The sequence below is a fragment of the Papilio machaon genome, chromosome 5 (assembly GCF_912999745.1).
Source record: "Papilio machaon chromosome 5, ilPapMach1.1, whole genome shotgun sequence".
NCBI classification, from domain to species: Eukaryota; Metazoa; Arthropoda; class Insecta; order Lepidoptera; family Papilionidae; genus Papilio; species Papilio machaon.
In genome coordinates, this window is record NC_059990.1 from 2,377,434 (window position 1) to 2,400,497 (window position 23,064).

At 34.1% G+C, this 23,064-nt stretch overlaps 1 protein-coding gene across 2 annotated transcripts in view; it reads left to right on the plus strand.

The window, feature by feature from the left end:
- LOC106715702 (cyclic AMP response element-binding protein A) overlaps positions 1–23,064 on the plus strand; it is an 81,652-nt gene that overhangs the window by 12,164 nt on the left and 46,424 nt on the right. Inside the window, exon 2 of one of the 2 annotated variants that reach the window (XM_045677958.1) lies at positions 22,653–22,662. The exons of the other annotated variant lie outside the window; for it this stretch is intronic. The gene's annotated coding sequence lies outside the window, so the exon portion shown is untranslated. The remainder of the gene's footprint in view (positions 1–22,652; positions 22,663–23,064) is intronic. 2 annotated transcript variants of the gene reach the window in all.

The window sequence follows — 23,064 nt, forward strand, 5'->3', positions numbered from 1 at the left end:
GATACGACAACGATTTTGGCTCTCTCCATTGTACACTTTAGCGCACCATTCACTTATGATCGAATGACTCAGAGACATTCCAATGGAGTCAATAGATTTAAAAAAATACTAGCAATTGTACCTTGTGTATGCAGACCTCTAAGTACGCTGTTACGATAGGGCATTGATAGCGGAAATATGATCATTAAAGGGCATATTAAAATAACCTTACTTTAGTCTACAATTTTAATCGATTTCGTCACCAAAGGTGTCATAAATCAAACAAACAAGGATTTCGGTGCTCTGTGTTTTAAATGGTATCGCTTAATTTTAATCAAAATACCGGATCCGGTCTTTGCCTTTTCCTTGAGCTAATAAATATGGCATAATCAAAGTCGCGTTCTGAATTTAAATTTTATCTTAAAGAAAAAGTTAAAAAAAAACAATGTTTTCGCCACACTTGTGATCAGATATTATTTTTTAAATGTCTTTAACATTTTTAATATTTGGGTTTTCCAGATAATTTCTTTACCTTTCTTACATTGTTAAGATATGATAGTAAGTACTAGTTGTTTTGTAAATAAAAATAGCGAACGTTGATGATAAAGCGAGTCAAACAAACAGTGCAGTGGCACAAGGTAAATGGGGCACGCGATCCGAACGTAATCCATTCCGAGGCGTCCTCAACTCCGCCCGACGACACAATTAGACATCAATTTATAAATGCCACAGGAATAAATTATTTTTGCATTAATAAATAGTAATTTGCAACAAATTACATTAACATTGTTTACGATTCCTTTAAGGGGCCAGAGAGTAATTTTAAAAAAGAATACCTAAAAAGTCGTTAGATTTCGCTGTTCTTAGTGTTAACATTGTAAGTACTAGTACATGCATGGACGTTGAACAGACGAACAGCGAAATTTAATGTACGTATTATTACTATTATATTGTGTGGGCAAAGCGTGGAACGCATCGCAAAAGCTTAAGACAACGGTTGTTATTTTGTTTTGGAATTTATTCTATTTTAATTGTACAATTATAAAACAATATGTTTTTTCAAATTTTATGCCTATGTGAAATGTAAATAATAACGCAAACAAAAACTGTAACATGACCTTTAAATTATTTATTAGTTTTCCACTTTGTTTTTCTTTCATTTAAAATGAACAATTTTATTTCACTTTTACTTGTTTACGTATGTTTATAGATGAATTAAGTTATTTGAAAGCGGAATGTGTTACGACTAGTGGTTGTAAAAGGAAGTGAGCGGGGCGCGGTTTCCGAGATCAACTTTTTAAATGATTACAGCACTACTAGATAAAAGTGATAGCTGCGCTGTTGACGAAAGATCTTGGACAAATCAATTAATCGTCGCGTTTTCAATTGTTCTCACCTTAGCAATATGTATAACAATACTAGCAAATCGCCCCGGCTCGCTTAGATTACATACCTTAATTTTCATATCGCTATATTAAAACAAGGTTCTGTTTTATGAAACGCAGGTTATATTTATTTTAATACGCTTATGTTATCTGATGATCTGCGTCCATTGTCTATAATGAATCAACTTATAGTTGCAGTGGTCTTTAATAGAAGAATATATCATTCAGGGCATAAAATCATTCGTATCATTTTCCTTAGAAAATAATATACATAAAAATGGCACCTAAGGTCTGTGTTATAATGAATGAAGTCGTATACATCGGCTGAGAAACACAGGCACAATATATGTTAGAATTTAGTGACACAAGCTCTGTAATTGGTTAAGTTTTGAATCACCTCCTATACACGGTAAGTACAAGTAAGCCATATAATATAATTACGCTTGTAATGGCTCCCACTAGAGCGGATCTTGTTGCGCTGGTTTATTTTTAAATCTAACTAGCTTTCGTCTTTGGCTTCGCTTCCGTAGCGCTTGTTAGAAATAAAAAATGTGACATGTCATTAGAAATTCAGAGCAGAACGAATGCAAGCAATAATAATAATGTCCTAAGATTTGATAAACTTAGTATCAATGGAGAATAAAATGTTCGTTGATTGCCTAAGAAAACAAAATATGACAAAGCAAATCAAGTAAAGATATAACTTGTATGAGAGAGATTCGAAATAGTGTAAGGAGGAGGAGGTTTATATCCTTGTTTGAAATGTACGATTATTTTACGCGTTACACAAATCTGCAGTTACTGCATCTTTGTACGATAAATTATCTAACCCGAGAATTAAACATTATACGAAGTACTTTTGTGTACAAGATGTTATAAAATTCTTGATCGTTTTGTCAGTGACATGGACAGCGACAGTGGAATTATGTGCTGTTATAATACGTCGGTAATTCATTGACCGGATTATTCGAGCGTCGGTCGGTCTGGCACGGATCTGGGCCGGGGCATCAGGCGGTATGCATTGCAGTTGCGACATACAGACACACTGATCACCGTACCACTCTCTATGACGTCATCTCTAAATGCCAAACAATACGACTGTGGCCCTATTCATAAGAACAAACTTTTACGAAATTAATTGATCGAGTTTTTGTCTGTCACGTTTGATATGAAACTTTCTTTATAGAGTTATTTTATGTAACATAGTTTGTTTATATATAAAGACAGAAAACGTTTTACTTTGATTAAAAATTTCTGTCTTAAGACATTGTTTAAAGTCGCTATTAACATCACTTTACAATAGAAACACTCTAGTATACTTTATCGTGTTGGATTAGAGAGAGGTCAACGTTTTATTAATCCCGGCGCGCGAAGTAATTAAAAACTAATGTATCATGCTCTTTCTTAACACAACTATTGTTCATATTTCCTACTTGCCATTAAAGGCTATTTAATATAATAACTTTTTTATTGAATACTACTGCATTTAACTGATATATTTGGACATGTCAACGCACTTTTAGTTCCTTTGTAATTGTGAGGTTGTGTAATTTTATAAGAATAAATTTAATGATGTTCATTTTAATGATATAAAAAAAATGCTTTACTCCATTTACAAGCTCACGTCTGTGAAAATCCGCATAGATTCGGGTCCGATGTGAATATCAGCGAATAGATTTCGTAGTTTTTTTTTATCTTAAGTTCTCAGCATTGAACGAGCCCAGAGATAACACTTCCCTAGCGTCGGCAATCCCACGCCGACCTGTCTTATGTAGCCCACTCTCACGAACAAATTGCCACGCTTTTTGACTGCGCCCCGCCAACCGGTATCAGCCTAAAACCCGTTACCTCGATAATTTCATAATTATAACTAGTTAGTGTGTTACCTCTTTGTCGATTGGATGAAAGTCAAGGGAATGTAAACTTTAGTCGATACCATCTTTAATTTCTATCGAAACGCCAATAGATTATGATACGTCGACTATTCCGATATGAATCTGATAAGTTTAAATATTTTTAAATGGAGATATTGTGTTATAAAGTAACATAATTTCTAAATAATTTCAAAGTAATTTGAATGACAGTTGTTTAACAGATAACAAAATTATCGTTACAACAATATTGGTGACGGATAACAAAGGTTTTTATAATTTTTCTTGGACTTTGTACGAACTAAAGTTCTTTTACCTTTCTTTTATTACAAGCATTAGTATGATTTATAAATGTTTATGGAAATTTTTCATTATTACATTAAGGAAACTTATTGTTATTTGTGTCGGGGAATAAATCATACATTTATACAAATTTTAAGTTAATTCAACAAATTAGAAATTAATGATTACCATATTTGCGTTTATGCCATGTTTCCTTTGATGGATGTTTTCGCTGTTTATCATTGCTTTTTTTCAGCGGAAACACCTTTCTTTTTTTTTATATCATAAGGTGGCAAACGAGCAAACGGCCACCTGGATTCGCCGAAATAGCGAGGGGACCGTTGCCCATAGACATCCGCAATTACAGATGCGTTACTTACCTTTAATCGACAGAGAGGAGGCACAGAAAGAGCATACATCCTCTCATGCGCCCCCTCCGATAAATCCACTTCCCATCCTTTCCTTATAAAAAACGTGTAGGGAAGGAAACGTGGACTAAAATCAGGCCCTTCATTTAATATTACTATTGTAATGTAGGTATCCAATGCAATATATGCTTCATACAATATTATTTCATGAAATCGTAACTTAATACACAGCGTAAAATTATACGCACCATTCTTATTTTCTAGTCACGCTCTGAATACATCAATTACTATCTACAATACAGATAATAAATTTTATTACGTTTCACAATACAGTGTACGGAGATTAAGAAAATTTGAAGAATGTATGTAAAGTCGTACGGATAGTCTTGTAGATGGGCAATGGAGCGTGGCCACAATTACATCGCCTGGTGAATTAAGTTATTAGTATTTTCTTCAGTCTATTAAATGTAACAAGCCAAACTGACCATAAAATCATAAATTCTATGTGTCAACCTAACATTATTGTCTTCAAAATTCGTATGGTAATCTGTGTTTTGTCAAAGATTATGACAGGGATGATATCTATGTATATCTATATATATAAAAGAAAGTCGTGTTAGTTACACTATTTATAACTCAAGATCGGTCGAACTGATTTAGCTGAAAATTGATGGTGAGGTAGCTTAGAACTAGGAGACGGACATAGGAACTTTTTTTATCTTGTGTGCATTTTTTTATTCCGCGCGGACGAAGTCGCGGGCAAAAGCTAGTATATATATAAAAGAAAGTTGTGTTAGTTACACTATTTTTAACTCAAAAACGGCTGAATCGATTTGACTGAAAATTGGTGGGCAGGTAGCTTAGAACCAGGAAACGGACATAGGATAATTTTTACCCCGTTTTCTATTTTTTATTCCGCGCGGACGTTGTCGCGGGTAAAAGCTAGTGTTTTATAAAAAGATTTTGGTGTCAGAAACCGACGGTTAGTCATCCTCAGTCAAGTTGCCTAAAGGAGGAAATTCACAAGAAATATTACATATTAATAAAATTTTCAACAAAACTATAACATGAATAACAAACTTTTTCTGTTAAAGTTAAGAAGTATGTGAAGGTCTTATATTAAAGAAATGTCAAAGTAATATTTATGTTTTATGCATATAACACTTTAAGTTTGTAATAAAACTTTACCAAGAATATCAATCTTCAACTAAGTGTAAGTTTAATTAAGTACTTTTTGCACTACTCTATAAAAGCAATAAAAAACACGATCTAATACATAGAGCGTAAAGTAACGGCATTCATGATAAAAAAGTTCGACACCTCTTTGGTAACGCCCATGTAGTTCAATGACATCTAACTTTTAGATATAAAAAAAATGTATGTATCTGTCCTTAAGCAATTAGACAAACGTTGTGTAAACTTAAGCAGATATTATGAGGTCGACAAAAAAGATTTGTGTCCTAAAAAAACTAAAAAATAATAATACTATTCAATGAAATGTTTTCACTTTGGTATTGAAATGCATGCCGGGTTCAACATGTCTATAAAATCAAGATGGCAGATGTTAAGTGACACATGATAGTGCCAATTTTAAATTGATGAATCGGGTTTTTATTTCGTCTCCATAGCAATCCAACCAAAATCTCGTATTTTTATGGATATACTTGTCAGTGATCATAAAATTAATTATCTTATCTTACTAATATTATAAATGCGAAAGTTTAGATGCATGGCTGGATGAAGCGATCTCCAGAACGGCTGAACGGATGTCACTGAAATATGGCATAGATGTAGAACATAGTCTGGAAAAACACAGGCTACTAATTACGTTTTTTATTCCGCGCGGACTGAATCGCGGGCGACAGCTAGTTCACGATAGTTTTCGGGATGATTTGAAACGCCCATTCAGTAAAAACTCTTGGCAATAACATGACACCTGATTTAGATGACGTCATCGTGAAAAAGTTTGTGTTTTCATTCCACGTGGGTCCTGTGTTCTCTTATCGGTATTGTACTTACTTGGTAATGTCTATAAATATTATTTTCTAAAATCGGTAGTATACGATTTTAGAAAATAAAGGACAGTACCAAGTGTTTTAACATTTTATATTTAATCTTCTGAGTGAGGTGACATTAAGATGACAGTAATTTACTGCGTGTTTTTATGCACCGATACCTTGCACTTTCTTTCACTTAAGAAGTGAAGACTTACGTAAGAAAATTCTAGATACAAAACAGATTAATTTAAAACACACTTTAGCTTAAACATATTTGTTGCAATCAAATCTGCAACTAATATCAATATAGACTGCATAATGAAAACATTTAATGGATTTAAAAAAAGTTTATTGGTTGCCGATTCAATTAGTAACATTCCAATATAGGATACAGCGTTTCTAAGCGCTCCGTAAGGCTCTATGGTTGATTATCATAACAGGATTTTTATTAGAAGCGCATTTCATTAGGAGAGACTATGTGACATTTACAAAGCTGTTGGTCTTACAATATTGCTTTTTAATGTTAGTCTATATCTAAATGTTGCCATACTATTCTATAATTTTAACAGGTTGTTTCGAAAAACTAACACGAGTAAGTTAAGATTGGAAAGCCGTCATCACTGGTCGTTTTAAATATTTTTTACTTATGCTAACGATAAAAGAAATTTTCTTAATTGTATCAAGCGAATGAATGAAAAGAAAATGCCACGAAAATAAGAGTGGGACTAAACTTATTTATATTATGAAAATGAAGCTTAGGTTATTAAGTCGATATAATTTAAATCAACACACGATTTCCTGACACGGCTTATCTAATAAAATATCCAGATTATATACATTAAATATTATTGTTAGTGCGGTCGGAACACGGATGTCCGTCTGTACGTACTTGGAAGTACCGTATCGTGACGCAAGTCACGAATAAATTTTGTTCTCTTAGAACTCGATGAACAGTTATGTTGAAACGCACCGACAACTTAATAAATACCACTTTAAGATGTTTTAAAAGAAGCATTCTGATTTTTAAAAACAAATGAAAGATCTCTTTCTGAAGCTATCTTTTTCTAAATTAATTTTATTTGAGTACCATCTTTTGCATCTTAAACCAGTATTACTTCTTGCGATAGTCCTAGATACTTTACCCCATATAGCCAAAAAGGCAACCTAAATCTTCGAAAGTAGTATTGTATAGGTAACTTGTGTCGCGAGTATTGTGTTGCACGCTCTTCGTAGCCCCTTCGTACACAAGGTTACATAAATCTTCAACCTAACATTGTATCCTTGCGTCGGACTAGCGCATTGCGAACGCTCCGAACACATAAAGTTGAATCGTCGACGCGAGTCGTCTGTTTGATCAGTCTATCGACTCCGCTATATTGAAAATTGCAGCGACTTTTTCTCGACAATCTTAACAAATAGGTTGCTAATATTAGGTCCTTACATATGAAATTGGCGTTTTGTATGGGAGGAACAAAAAGTCGAATATTTTTTAATATAATATATTGTTAGGACTGTTGAGGGTAGTCTCACAAAAGGTTTTATAAGGAAGCGTGCGCTGCTGCTCGAGGCAGTCTTTTTCCATCCGTCATTGCGGAACGTCTGACATTTTTGTTTATTTACGTTCGGTTTGAGTTTATACTACAGCGAGGGTTATTATGAAGTAGAGTTAAATTCATTATTTCGCTGTTAGTTTAATTCTTTTAAAATACTTTTGCATCAAATATCTAACATCAGAAGTGGGATAGGATCCACGTGATTCTATCCACTTTGCTCACTCTGTGTTTGTGTTTGCATTTTCGTGAAAATAAATGCAAAGAGAAAAATGTCAGATCGTTACCGTGATAATTGTTATAGTCGTAGTAAGTTGAGTCGATATCAAAGTCGTACCAGTGTTCGCAAAACAAGGGTAGCGTGGACCAAGACGTGTATTCTGTATGGGAATATGTGAGTAGTGAGGCTCACACGCTGTCTGTGTATTTCACAGCAGACAGGATTGTGGACGCAATCTATTCAATTTGTACTGCGGTAAGATCGAACCAATATTTTTATACTTCAAGTTTTGATACCAAATAAGTCAACATTAGACTTTTCAATTAATTTAAATATGTGTTCTTTACTAAAGACTGAAATTGAATACCTCGATCAGTTTATTAGTGAGGGTCAGGTAAAGCCGAGTCGTGGCAAGATTTAACACGTTACATGCCAACATGATTTTTTTCATTTTAAAGCGAACTTGTAAGGCTAGTCGGTTGCGCTGAGCGTGTTAAGCCATTACCTGAGTCAGACGTATGTCATTATGTCATAATAGTCATTGATGCCCTTTATTAGTTCAGTTTGCTTTGTCCATGTATTGTCGAGATGCTCTGCGTTGCGTAGACTGCGGGATACCCAACTGCAGAAGTGAGATTGTGAACGGAATGTGAGACGTTCTGTATCAGGAGATGCTTCTAGGGTATTTTCAGGACTGACAAACTGCGGGTTGCCATTAATATCATGTAGAGGACGGACTGCGGGACGCTTGCCCTACATGGTGCCACGGTGAGGGGAGTGGACTCCCGAGACATGCTCTGTTTTTTTTTTAACGGTGAGACATCTTATGTTCGTATGACACGCAAACGTCGTGCCTATGTTATACGAGTAGTTATGTATCTGACATGTGTGTAATAAGCGAACGTCGTGCCTATGTTATGCACATGTAGATGACACATGATATGCGAACGTCGTGCCTATGTCATGTGCTGAAGTCATTTGTGTAGATGAACTATGCAAACGTCGTGCCTATGGTTCACTATGTTGTTGTAAACGAACTATGCAAACGTCGTGCCTATGGTTCACTATGTTGTTGTAAACGAACTATGCAAACGTCGTGCCTATGGTTCACTATGTTGTTGTAAACGAACTATGCAAACGTCGTGCCTATGGTTCGCAAAGTTGCAAAGAAGTACAGGAGGACGAGGACGTCCTCCAGTCAGGAGAGGCCGTGTTAGGACTGTTGAGGGTAGTCTCACAAAAGGTTTTATAAGGAAGCGTGCGCTGCTGCTCGAGGCAGTCTTTTTCCATCCGTCATTGCGGAACGTCTGACATTTTTGTTTATTTACGTTCGGTTTGAGTTTATACTACAGCGAGGGTTATTATGAAGTAGAGTTAAATTCATTATTTCGCTGTTAGTTTAATTCTTTTAAAATACTTTTGCATCAAATATCTAACAATATTTAATTAATCAAAGTATGAACCATTATTTTCTATGCACTTTTGCCATCTCATAGGTAGTTCATTGATCCCTTTACTAAAAAAACCAGTCGGACGGGAATCAATAAAATCTTTGAAGGCGATTTGGACTGCCCCATCGGAGTTGAATTTTTTCCCTTGCAAGAAGTTATCCAAATTTCGAAAAAAATGGTAATCTGTTGGAGCAAGGTCCGGGGAGTACGGAGGATGTCTTAGACTTTCCAATTGAAGCTCTTCTAATTTAGTAGCCGTCTGTTGCGCAGTGTGTGGTCTAGCGTTGTCGTGAAGCAGCAGTGGCGTGGAGCGATTGACCAGCCTAGATTGTTTAGCCGCTAGCTTTTCCATCACGGTTTGCAATTGCTGACAATAGACATCAGCCGTAATAGTCTGGCCAGATTTGAGAAAACTGTAATGAACAATACCGGCACTAGTCCACCAAACGCTTACAAGTAACTTTTTTGGGGTTAATTTTCGCTTGGGGCAGGATTTGGCTAGCTGGCCAGGATCCAACCATTGCGCTGAGCGCTTCCGATTATCGTAAAGAACCCATTTTTCATCACAGGTAATGATTCGGTTTAAAATACCTTCATTATTGTGCCGGTTTAGTAATGTAACGCAACAGTCGACGCGCGTTTGCCGGTTTGCTTCAGTCAATTCGTGAGGTACCCACCTTTCAAGCTTTTTAATCTTCCCAATTTGCTTCAAGTGAATTAAAACAGTTTTATCACTAACATCGCAGTCTGCAGCTAACTCGGACGTGGTTTGCGATGGATCCGCTTCCACAATAGCCTTCAACTCTTCATTATCAACTTGAGTCTCAGGCCGTCCACGGGGCTTGTTCTGCAGATCGAAATTTCCAGAACGAAAACGTTGGAACCAAAAACGAACTGTGTTTTCTTTTGCAACACGACCGCCATACACATCATTCACCCTTCGAGTCGTTTCCGCAGCACTAGTGCCACGGCGGAACTCGTACTCGTAAATAATGCGATATTTTAAGTTTTCCATTTTGTAAAATGAGTGACGCAAACAGAAAAAAACAGAAGAAAAAAAAAATGAATGACGGTCATCGAACCACAAATACATGAGTCTATAGCTGTACAAATTTGAATTTGGAATTCCTTACCAAAGAGGAGAAATTCGTGATTAAAGTGGCCAGTACGAAAAACGCCAATTTCATATGTAAGGACCTAATAGATTATAATAAAAATAAGGCATTTGTTATTTTGTAAGGCTATGGAGTTACTTAATTAGTTTTAACCTACTTATATCAATATTGCACGTAAAGACCTATACTAGTCACCGGAATTCAAATATATTATAGAAAATAAAACACAGGTAACTACAATTGTTATGACATATTTAACTTAAAAGGTTTCTCAAAGACACGTTGAACATCTATATTTTTCAAGTTAGAAAACTTATCGATATTTATCCATACATTATGTATAGCTGTAATAGTTTGTAAATTGAAATTAAGTTGCAAAGTAAGTAAGTTCTCAAATTGTCCACGGCAAACGGATTTGAGATACAGTCAAAAAATTGAATTCGCTTCCCACTTAGAATAAAATATCGTCGAGCAAACTGCCAGCACAAGAGCTGTTATTTATCATGTACATATTGTATTTCTATGATAGTTTACGGCCTAATTGAAGAAGTGGGTAGGAAATAAACGACCTCGACTGTGCATCGTAAATATGACATATTATTGGTGCTTTGTAAATAAGCGCATCGTGTGTACTCGTATTGCATGGACCGAATGATGATTGATGATAACGGTTTGATGGATTGCAGGATAATTTATAGGCTGTGCCCCAGACTGAGAATGTTAATTCCGATCTTTGCATGATTTTCTAAAATTATCGTAAGATTAAAACACTTTTTTTATACTATTTTATATGTCGTGCACTTATTTTTAGTAATATTTATAGTTGCGTTAGTTAACAGAATTGTTTTAATTATGGAAACTGTCATAGGAAAACATCAGTATTTTATAAAATGTAGGCAATTCTCGGTATTGTTCTGAATATATTAACGCTCTTGATGAATATTTTCTTGTAAATATTAGAATAAATAAAAATAAACACCAAGTGTCACTTGTCTATTGTGTTACATTTGATTTACATTAAGCTAGGCATAATTTCACTACTTTACGCAAAATTAAATTTATCTATATAATCGTATATCAAGAAATTATCTTTTATCAATAATAGTGACAACAAAGAACATTCTTAGTAATTAGGAATTACATTTTTATAATCAATTTAATGGCGTACTCAGTATAGATTACAGCACTAAGGGTCTTTCTTAGCGCTCAATTAATACCCTTACAGCGACAGTTAGTCTCTTTCACTTATGCAAGCGTAACATATGAATTTTATAAAATCTTTGTGATTGACTGTCCACAGCAAAAGCAATATATAAATACAAGAGAAGCCATAAGTTTGTACCATTATAATCCGTTGTACACTTTTGTTCTTAAGTGTACAGTGCGGTACGGTACTTGTAATTACACAAGGGACGCTTAACTGCCACTATGAAACTGCTCGCATATGACTTACTGTGTGGAAAGACGTTAATTTGATTACTGTTTTACCACGGGTTTTCATTGCCGAAACATTCCTACCAAATAACATAGTCATTCCTATTTTTTCAATTTTTTTTGTTACGGATTTTTTCGTCCTTGTTGATTTTCCTTTCTCCTTGGTGATAAAGTGTTTTTTATTAAATAGAATCGGTAAATACACAGTGAGATAAATTTGATTTCTGTGATTAAATTATTATTAATGGCGATTAATTAATCCGAATTAAAATTAGCACAAGGTCTTGATCGATGCAAAGACACCGCTTCGAGTGTCGGAATTTTTATATCGACAAAACTTTATCACTAGAAAGTTGATATAAATCAACTTAATCTAAATGCTATTGAAAACAAGATATAGTTATAATAAAAGCAAATAAAGTCTTATCGATAGGAAAACACAATGGAAAGATTTCGTTTGGAATATTCATTTTACGTTAACCTTTTAAACATGTGCTAATTTTAATTCAAATAGGAACATTATTTTCTAAGAGGTCAAGAGACGTAAAAAAAAGACAAACTTAAATTTTATTTTTTTTACTATTTCAAGTATATTAATACTACGATTATCGCAATCGTTTATTGTTTTTTTTTTTCTTTTTGACTTAATTATACGATTGAGTCACATGATTCGAAGAAGATTTTTAATCGATTTTTAATTTTGCCTTTTTTTAAAAAAAAAATTGATTTAAAATATTAGCATGTATAAGAAAAGATTTTCTATATAAAAAAATACCTTGAAATATCGTCAGTTAACCAGAGACTCTTAGGTTCAATCCCTTTTACGTAAAATGGATTTAAAAAATGTTTTTAAATCCGTTTTACTCATTGTGCATCAAATATGCGAGCTCACCGTAATAGACAACTTTGTATCGAGTTATTCAATTAGAAATATTATTGCTTAAAAATATTTTATATCATATAACTGCACAGTAATGACAAACATTCGTGTCCTAATTTTTTGACATTGCATTCACATAATTATGATTTTAGTAATACAACTAATTTTTCACGTAATTAAATTTATTTTTTATCAATCAATCTACATAAATTAGTATTTGCGGCTTTTAATCTGTGACGTTTGGAACTTTCCCGCCAAAACGGCTGTCAAACAAGATGTCCGCGGTCCGAGCGGTTCACATAGCTGTATGTTTTACGTAGAGCGTCTCATGAATTGATGATAGACTCACCTGTTAGCTGCATTCCATTCTCTGTACCGTTACCATAGCTGGGCCAGCACGATCTTATACAATCGTGCGTTTTTGGTGCGCTTTTATTTATTTGTACTGCATCTCGGCCATCGCTAACTGTTTGTAGCGGGCGCTTAATGTTTTTGTAAATGTTGACGTTACGTTATAATTATGTTTACATTTTGAATGATCATTCACTTGTGTTTATCACACTTAAGTCACAATAAACGAGGGGTTGTTGCTTCAAAGACGATTTGATAATTTTATCGTTGAATTGATCATGCGTTTTGTAATTTATCTCACAGTTTGCAGTAGAATTTAACGTTTACAACGATAATTAAAACTAATTTCATGAATAGTTTACCGTTTCTTTTATTTTTATTTATGTCTGTTGAATGAATGCCAATCGATACTTTGTATTTTGCATTATTAAAACCGGTTACTATGCTTTTTCATTCTGTAAGACGGATATGGATACGACTTGTCCGATGACTCGATAATGGAATAAACATATTTATAACTATTTATATTTCGAATGAAGTACAGTATATCAAAATAATAAACAGAATAACAAATATTTTCTGCTGAAATTACAGCACTGCGTTTCATAATAATGTGCACTAACCCGTGACATATTTGACGTCATAGTTATGAAATCGCCATAAAATTAGGTCATTATCACGCACATGCTTATTTGAAAACCATGAACCATGAATGAGATTTATTTGTAGCCTCGATCTTAGTAAATTTATAAATGCGAATGTTTGGATGTACGGATAGATTTTTATTAGAAGGTATCTGCAGAACGGCTCAAATGATCTGGATGAAATTTGGCATACATGTAGAACATAGTCTGGAAGAACACACACTACTTATTAAGTTTTTTTTTTATTCCGCGCGGACGGAGTCGTGGGCGACTGCTAGTAAGTTATATATCCAACATCAAATATAGCACGTGTAGGTAAGTAAGGTTTTACTTGCTAAAATTCCCAAGTAACTTTGTAAATGTTGCCCATCTTGAGAAGTACTTGTACATATCGTCATCACAACGAGTGCAACAGTTTTTTCAACGTTGTTATTGAACGATTGCACATCCAATAATAATTATCCTTTGGCAGCGCTTCAATAACGAAATGTACTTGAAAATTTATTAATATCGACATTCTATTGATTTATCGATGCCGTTCCGAGAAGTACATTTTATGAAAAGAAAAAGAGTAAAAAATTTTTGTTTCAAAAACTTTCATGGAAATATCCAGATTATTTGAAAGCTGATCTGGCAGCTTTATTTGAGCATCTGAAAATGATCGTTATTTGTTTACATTACTAAATTATCGATTCTAAAATTTTGGTAATATTTATAATCTTTGAAAAAAACTTATCTATGTGTATTCCCGTTCTACGTCACGTACAAATAAAGCCTCGAGGTTATTTTCTATCAATGTGTATTTTCCAGTGTTATTTTTATACATCTGCCATAATGGAATGGGACCTCAAGTGTCAGGGAATCCCCGGAGAAATACACGGATTGATGTAATAAGAAATATATAAGATTTTTCCTGTTCGTTCAGAGTTTCCGGAAGCCGAATATCATATTTTTTGCGGACTACAAACTTAACTAAAATACACTTAAAATAACTTGCAGGAAAGGTATAAGCTCTACTCCGCCTGAATTAAAGTTTCACAAAATACGGTTTTACCTAAGTTCTGAACGTGGTGTAGTTATTTTTAGAGCAGAAATAAAAGTTTTCATGACGTTTCGAAACTTAGGACAAAGTTATAAATAGTACCCAAATAAAATGTAAGGTCGAGTAAGGTTAAAATTGCTTGTTCAACTAGCTGTCGCTCGCGACTTCGTCCGCGCGGATATAATAAAAAAATGTCAATTAGTAGCCTATGTGTTCTTCTAGATTCTAGACTATGTTCTACATTTATACAAAATTTCATCGAAATCCAGTTCTGAGAATAAATAGTATCGGAAGCAGTTCTGGAGATACCTTGTAACAAACATCCATCCATCCATCCAAACATTTGCATTTATAATATTGGTAAGATATTTTTCCTGCTTGAATTCGTCTTAGGGTTGCATTAAAATATTTTTTCTCTTTTCCCCTCTAACTTTACTTTGAATTTCGATTTGTGAATCGTGTTTATGAATCGATGAGGAAGATTTTAAATGCAAATTGCAGTGGTCTTTATGAACCCGTTTGAATTCAACATTTGATTGTATTTTTTGCATATTGGCACGATTGTCATCGTTAACACGTTTGACCTCACGTTAAATAACAGTTTATAAAAACATTTAATCAAAATGATACGTGACTTAAACTTCGTTTAACACTATATTAGAATACAAGTTAGTGGTAGTATGAAAGTAATTTTTTTTTCTAACTACTTCTAAAAAGTAAAACAAGATAAATTTCTATTTTATACCGCAATAAAAACTTTTTGTTACCTATTAAATAAGTATAATAATTATTCAATATATTTGTTTGTGATTACTGATATTAACGAACTGTTTTCATTTCTCAAGAATATAATATTCTTCATCTAAAAATGTTTGTAATAAGCAGTCGTCGTATTTGCTGTCCCCTGTCATTTTGGTATCAGTTTCCTGCGCTGTTATCTTTATAATTATTTGTAATCACCTTTTCAGCCGTCCGCCTACATCGCCGCTTGTTGAAATATCTACTATTAATTGCTGAGCAAACCATATTGTCTGGTTTCTATTCGAAGGATGATAATGCTCATTAATTTGCCTCAACATTTTTAATGGTTCTTTTTAAAGTTAGGTTTACATATTGTATTATAACATTATCTGATAGTGTTTTATTTAATGTAATAAATACCCTACACAAGATTATTTTTATCTTGCCGTCTATTACGTTCACTTGAACACATATAAATGATGCTTTTAGTAGAATGGTAATAAGCTGGTAAGTTATAAGTCAAATGGCCACAGAATTTGTTAAGTCAAGAATATTCGTAAACTTTTGATTGTCATAATTTCTATCATAGTGACCTTTCGAATCCTCGACTGTAACTGACATTTCGATGGCAACGTTTGCGGAACCTTACGCCATCTCATTATAATAAACATCTCATGCATATGTTACTATATAACCCGTCGCTGACATAAATGCGACCTGTTGCGAAGTGTCGCGTATCCAATCATCGCGGCTCATCTTTTCCTTAATTTTTTTTAATTTAATTAACCAATTCGAACGTTTAAATGGCCATTTAAGTATAATTACGTATAAGTCGCCCTTGGCTTTTTCATTCGCTACTTCATTAATTTCAAACAATTCCTGCTGATTGAAGAAAATATAGTAGATTACTCGATTTTGGCTCTGTTGTAGCAATTTCTACTTATGTTATTTATGAACGCCCAAGTCTCACATGAAAGACACACAAAAGTGGTAGAACCCCTCTTAAGAAAGGAACAGGCGGGATTCCGGCCCAACCGCTCCTGTACAGACCAAATTGCTACCTTAAGAATTATTCTCGAAGAAGCATCAGAATGGCAACGGGAAGTTTACCTTACCTTCGTTGACTTCGAAAAAGCCTTCGACACCATCAAATGGTCTAGTATTTGGTCTCGTCTCAGAGAATTAGGAGTCCCCTCCAAAATTGTAAACATCCTAAGAGCCGTCTACAAGAATTATTCTTGTAAAGTAACCCACGACGGACTTATTTCCGAAGACATAGAGGTACAAGCTGGAGTAAGACAGGGATGCCTCCTTTCCCCTCTTCTCTTTCTTGTCGTCCTGGACGGAGTAATGCGCAAGGTTAATGATGGCAAGCGACGAGGTATAGAATGGGGTTTGGATAGCAACCTGGACGACCTAGACTATGCTGACGACCTCTGTCTGCTGAGCCACAAACATGCCGACATGCAAGCAAAATTGGACGACTTGCAAGAAGAGGCAGCGCGAGTTGGCTTAAAAATCAACGCGCGGAAGACTCAAGAGATGCGTACTGAGGGAAGTAACACGCTACCACTGTCACTACGGGACGTCAACATCGAGCAAGTGCAGATGTTTACTTACCTCGGTAGTGTCGTATCCAACTCTGGAGGAACCGACGAAGATATCACCTCTAGAATAGCCAAGGCCAGGGCCACCTTCGCGCAACTGCGCCCCATATGGCAGTCTAAGAAGCTTACGCACCGAGTGAAGACTAAAATATTTCGATCTAACGTAAAATCCGTACTGCTATATGGATGCGAAACCTGGAAGGTGACAAAAGCTTCAACACAGCGGGTTCAAGTCTTCATCAATCGCTGCCTCCGACAGATCCTAGGAATCTTCTGGCCAGATACGATCCGCAACGAAGAACTCCTTGCACGTTGCAGAGAACAGCCGATTGGTCAACAAATAAGACGCCGCAAGTGGTTATGGATTGGCCACACGCTTCGTCGGGATCCCAGTCATATTCCCAGGGAGGCCCTGGAGTGGATCCCGCTAGGAACAAGAAGACGTGGTCGCCCTAAACAAACCTGGCGGCGCTCAGTGGCAGCCGACATGAAGACAGTCGGGCTGACATGGCTCGAGACCAAACGCAGAGCCCAAGATAGAGTGAGCTGGCGACGTACTGTGGACGCCCTCTGCCCCACTACGGGGACATAGGACTTTAAGTCAAGTAAGTCAAGTCTCACATAGTTTTCTATTTCTTAAGGGATTACTTTTCCAACTTTCTTCTGGAAATAATATTTTTTTTTTAATATATTTAACACGGTACAATATATACAATTATAATAAAAGTATTTCTAAACCCATTGCCGGTTTGTCCAAACACTAGGTTCTACGCTATGAAATGTAACATTTTGTTTGTTCTTTTTTTTTAATTTAATATCATATGTGAGTGAATTTATAATATATAGCGTTCTATTGAATTACCACCATTCAGTATACTTAGTAACAAGTGATAAAAAGGCAATAAAAACAACTTAGAAGGCTATTAAAAATCATTTACGGGTTACCTAGGACGATTCCGAAACGATATGCATGGCGCGTGTAAGTTCAACGCAGGTGAACGGTACGTTTATATGTGATGTGTAAGGTGATACCTGGTTTACGAAACCAGTTAATTTAACAACAAATTTCTCTTAATTTTGTTAATTAGATTGAGATGAATTAATTATAGATTTTCAGACTTGCGCCCTTGTAAAGAGAATGAAATCAAGTTCATACTAATATTAAAAATGCGAAAGTTTGGATGAATAGATGGTTGTTACTGCGTATTTTCAAAACGGCTTAACGTATTTAAATGAAATTTGATACAGATGTAGAACAAGTGGAAGATCACATAGACAACTTAATAAGTCTTTTTAAAATTCCGCGTGGACGAAGTCGCGAGCAAAACCTCGTCTTTTATAAAGCGTTAGTAACGCTTAGGCATTGTTTCGTCTAAGTTTTTTGGCAAGGTTCTTTCAAGGAGTGGAATACCATATTTGTTGAATTATTATTTACTTCACAGCTTTTCTGTGTTTGAAAACCAATAGCCAAGCGTTCGCTTAGCCCGGTCTTTTTATTTTTTAATACATTTGAATTTTAGCTTAGTTGTCACATTCGTAAGTACTTTAAACCCTATCGATTACTGGACATTAATTAGGCAAATATTTAACACATTAAAGGCTTATCGAGAAGCCAATATTTAAAGTTCTTGCTAAAAACCTTGATTCCGTTTAAGAAAACTGTAGAGTTCTTAATAAAGTTTGTTTAATCGTTGTCGTATAAACGTCAAATTTCCCGAGTAATGGAAAACTAATTAGAAATACGTGTCGTAGTCGTAGAACGTGCTTGGATGCAATCTTAGTTTCAAGGTTAAAATATTCATCTTTAATTGATTTAAAATGTTTTTTGTCGATTAATTTGTAAACATGACCTAGTAATAGATTAAACTTCGTGCCAAGATGCAATAGCGTATATTTAAGACAAACACAACTAGTGTTCGGAGCGTTGGTAGCTCAAGGGTTAACCACTTGACTTATAATCTGCAGGTCTTGGGTTCGAATCTTGCAATGTACTAATTTATTTTTCGATTTACATATGTACATTTATCCGACGATGATCAAAGATATTTGTGAAATCAACCAACAGTGAGTCCGAACGCCTCAGTGGGAACGTTCAGTGAGCACAACTAGTCGACTTCGAACGTATATTAATATGAGTTTAAAGTTTTTTTTTTTATTTAACTAAAGATCATTTTTGTTAATAGGCAAGCTCTAAATAGTATAAATAATGCTAAACTAAAAATCGCGTAACAATCCCTTTTGAAAGTGACTAACAAACTGATTCATCTCAAAAAAGAAGTCTATTATGACTGAATGTTCATAAATGTTGTACGATGAGCTCTTTCATATGTATATTTCATATATTCACACTGTTACTTTCTCTCATTATCAGAAAATAGCTACGCGACGTCGATTTGTGCTCACTTTATATGAAAACAATATTGATGGTAATTCATAAATAATGTATTTTTAATGACATGCCAGGGGTTAGGAAAGCACCGTGTTTTGTGTCAAGGTCAAAATAACAAATAATTTTCTTCAATAAAAACAATTTAGAGTTTACACGATATATGTGAAATTATGACCTATACAGTAGAATTCGTTTATTATGACATCGAAAGGAATTGACAAACACGTCATAATAAGCGGACGTCATACAAAGCATTTTATGGAAAAAAAACCGTTTTTATGTAACCCAGGGCAGCTGATAGGTATTCCTTTGTTTCTTATGATTTTAAACCACTGAATTAATGCTTGATCAACATTTTCTTGTCGCAATTTTCGAAGCCTCTTCGGTTTCAAAACATTTGAATTGAAGGATTGCTTAATGCGGTTCTTGTTTTTAAAAATCATTGAGATTGTCGAATGACCCACGCCAAATTTCTTTGCGAGAGACGAGTTTGATTCTCCATTTTCTAATCTGCATTGCACCTTTCTCCTCAATCGTAAATGCTTTACGCCGCGCCGTTTAGATGAATTTTTTTTCACTCTGCGTGACCTTCAAGTGTCAATTACTCACTGAGAAACTGAGATTCAAAACAAAAATGAGCCACGTGCCGAATATCATTGGGAATCAGTGAACATTACCGAAGGTGTAAAGAATTATGTCGGCCATTATAACCGGTCATAATAAGCGACATGTCACTGTAAGGAAAGTCATAATATCCGACTTGATTATAAGAATTTTATATGGAAAACAAACTTCCTAGTGCAATTACGTCATAATAATCGGTTGGTCAATATAGGCGGAGTCATAATAAACGGATTCTACTGTATTTAGTTATTAAAAATATAGGTATATTGAAAAAAAATAAGGGAAATTTGAATCTTAAAGACTTTTTAAATTACAGAAAACTGTTGGGTGGTATGAAATGATTTTCATGTTTGTTTAGTTTTTAATATGTTACGGCATCACCGGCCCCGGGGTTGAGTGGCCAGTGCGTACCGCTCAACCTTCTTTGTATATATATTTTTCTTTTTTTTCTTCTCATTATTAATTTTTTCATTAATAAAAAGTTTTGTCATCGTAAGTTTTTTTATCACTAAAAACGGTTCTTTCATTCTTTTGTTATCGAAGAAATCATCAACATTATGTTAGGGTTTTCTTTTTAATTTAAATATTTCTATTATACTCTATTGTATGCGAGAACATATGTTTAACTATGCAACAACTGAATAAATAAAAACTACAAAGGGTGAATAAGAATTTAATGATTGAATAAACAAAACGTTTGAAAGTTATAGCGATCATTTGAATAATTTTCCAAGGTTATTATTAGCGTGAATTTCCACTACAGAAAATCTTGTAAAACATATTACTTCTGTTTTCTTTTGCTAAGGGAGTTGACAGTTTCTTCAGCAGTGGTAATTCACAGTTATAATTTATCTGTAAATTATGCTGGAATTTATTTCACTCTGCTAGAAATCACCCGTAACGCTATTAAAGAGTTGTTATAAGCGTTATATGACGTTATTTACCAGTTACATTTTGAGATACTATATTTTATTACATCTTAACGCTAAGTATGTCCCGTTTACATTATTCCAGTCCAACGAATTCTAATGCCCTCAGTGCATTCTTGTGTGGGTTTATATTTTTCCAGTTGTAGTATTGATGTGTACTGGAATGTAAACTGGGCATTATTGAATGTAAAAGTTGGTGTCAAGCTTGATATTAATAGAATTATATAAATAACTGCGGTCATATGACCTTTAAATATAATTATTTAGTTTATAATTTGTTATTACTTTATTGACAGTCATGGGATTTACAGTATCGAGGAGAACTAATCAAAAACTCATTTAGTCATACTAGGTAATAAATGAAATTGACTTTTGACTTCATTCCGAATCAAATTTAGTAATAAGTAATTAACTTATTTTAATTTCCACAATTCAGATACCAATCAGTTCTAAGTAAATAAAAAAAGTTAGTATAACGGAAATAAAATTGATCCGAGGTCGGCTAATTGTTCTTAAGCTTAATTGTTTTGGTTTATTGCAAGATTTAATTTAGTTAAAATCTTCTTAACTGTTTAGTAAAAATTACCTGAAAATAATAATATTTTCTTTCCTTGTTTTAAATAAAATATATAAATATTTTAAACCTTATTAAGGTTAACGACAGGAAGAGTTAAATTTAACCACGCCATTTAGATACCCGCTGTTGGTGATAACTTACTTACAGTTATGTTAAACATAACGCCCACATTAATAGATATACCCAAATATAATATGTTTAGCTGACTTCGTTAAATCGAGTTAAGTTCAAGAGCGATACCAGCCGATGATCAGGGGCGGGGGGGAGGTCAAGTAGTAAATTATTATTTTATGTACTGTAAATTTACGCTTATTTACATGTTATCTACCGTTATCTATGTGGATATTACATGATTGTTGGAATCCTAGTGTTTCGTTGTAGTTTATATATTTATTTTACATGGCGACGATCTTGGTTACGTCATGAGTCATAACATAAAAGCTGGATATGCAATTCAGGAATTTTGAAGTTTAAAAGGCATTTTTTTTGTTAGAGTATGTGGTGCATGAAGATAGGTTCACATCCTATCACTTTTATGACAGAACAAAATTCTAAAAGTTATTTTTCAATACATTTTTTGAATAAAAAGTACTATAATAATTTTGTCTTCATAGGAAGCTTTTTATTCTTTGTATAATATAAAGTTGGTGATTAAAGACTAAAGAGTATAATTACAATAACACGTTAGAACAATTTAAAACATTGTAATGTTGCTATTACTATACTTTGATAAGATAATAATTGTTGTTGTTTTTCAATAAAGTATCTGTGTGCCATTAAGTCATTATTTATCAATCGGCCTAAGACCAAATCTTGAGATATAAGGTCGTAATGCCATATATCAATATCAAACGAATGTTAAATATGCGTAAAATATTTGAATTAGGCTAAAAGCACACTTGTACTTTAAAACAAATTACCATTAAACAGTTATCGGAATTTAAATGTCAAACTTATCGCCGTCAACTTTCACATGTGGTGTCAAAAGCCGAAAAAGGGTCTTTTTTGCATAGATAACGTATTAAAAACACAATGAATATTAGGTAGTCGATCTCGACGTACAAAGCAACCCAACGTGAACAGTCGATATGTTTTCCTTTGCTTAAACAAGCGCGCTTATCCGCTGTACTACCGAACTCGATAACACCGATAAGAAAATTATGCTAATTTTTCCTTTTACCCGCCATGTTACTTACATTCTGTTTTTCTTTTTCAGGTAAGTGGCGGTATGAATCAAGCTCTCTTTGATTTTTTTGAATACGCAATCCAGTGACTTACAACGGTATTAATTTATTATATTTACACGAATACAAAATTCTGTTTTGAATGGCGCTAATTAAGACGTATGTAGTAGTTACTTAACTGTTAGTTTATTCTGAGAGTTAATAAAAATATATGTATTGAGATTGTAACACTGCAAGTTGGTTAGTGCACTTCTCAACAAATAATTCTAAAGTATACTCGAATCAAAGTTATAACAACAAAAGTTAATGCTTCGCATTTAAAAAAACATACATGTGAATTCTTTCAAATATATTCAAAAAGAACGCATCATTTTTATATTTCCATCATACAGTCGACCTGTAAAAATAACTGTTGTTTGGAAAGTTTCGGTCATAGCAGAATAA